Source organism: Stegastes partitus, unplaced genomic scaffold, assembly GCF_000690725.1.
Source record: "Stegastes partitus isolate 25-593 unplaced genomic scaffold, Stegastes_partitus-1.0.2 Scaffold443, whole genome shotgun sequence".
Taxonomy (NCBI): Eukaryota; Metazoa; Chordata; class Actinopteri; family Pomacentridae; genus Stegastes; species Stegastes partitus.
The window spans coordinates 299,853-301,018 of record NW_007578174.1 but is presented as its reverse complement, the minus strand read 5'-3'; positions in this window follow the sequence as shown (position 1 = coordinate 301,018).

Genomic DNA, 1,166 nt, shown 5'->3' with positions numbered 1-1,166 from the left:
TGGTTCTGGGTGAGGGACCAGACAAAGAGCGATTCAAAGACCCACAATGATGAAACAATCAGAAAGAAAAAAACCCAAAAAACACACAAAATCATTCTGCTGTTGTAAGTGTATATACACTGTAACTGCAGCTGAGGGCGCCGCTATAGCTCACATGGTTGAGCTGGTGTCCCATGTGCAGGGCTACAGATCTCAAGCTGAAGTCGAATGGTTATTGCACATTATGAAACAGTCCAAGGTAAACCTATTGACTCAGAGTGTCTGACACTCAGAGTGAAGAGTTGGACGGTGTGATGGCACTCTGTGGTGCATCTTGGTGAAATGAGTCTTGTCCTGAAAGTACTCCTGTCGCTGACCAGCACGTCGCGGAGTGGGTGTGACACATTGTCCGAGATGACGTGCAGCTTGGACACCTCCGTCAGAGAGTCCAGCTTCACTCCCACAACGTCACTGGCCTTGTGAATCAGTGTGTTCGGTCTGTTGGAGTCAGCTACCCTCAGCATACAGGATAGCACTGGCTACCACAGACTCATAGAACATCCTGAGCGTTGTTCGGTAGATGTTGAAGGAGCTCAGAAGACAGAGACGACTCTGGCCGGTTATACAAGCTGCACACTGACTACTTTACATGGTAGCAAAGTGTCATTTCTGCAGTTTTGTCAAGTTTAAAGATGTGACTCTTAAGAGTCTACTCACTTTTGTGACGTGCTGTACGGGACACCACTTATCAGGCACTCATAATGCAGTCCTCAGATCACTGCCAAGCACCATTCACACACTGAGTCCTGTTGGTTCACCTGGTTCTCCCCACCATTCAGAACCTCTCAGATTAGAGATCAGGTGTCTTCAAGAATCAAAGAGACGTCCAGCTGTCTTCTGCTGAAGCAGTGTGGATTATCAAATGACTCAATAAATGCATGGGCTTTTCATTTCTAGTAACTGCAAGAGTGAAAAGAACTTTTAAAGAAATACAAGTTTAGGCAGATCATGTACAGTTTAAGATTGTAGAACTCTGCTGTTCCTATGTGAGTGAGGAGGAAGAAGGGGATGGAAAGACTGTGAAATGTTTTCATTTTAAAGCCTAAATGAGCCTCTTACTCTCTCTTACACACCGTTAAACATTCACTATGCACAGTAATTTGATTTGTTCTTAATTAAGCCTCTCC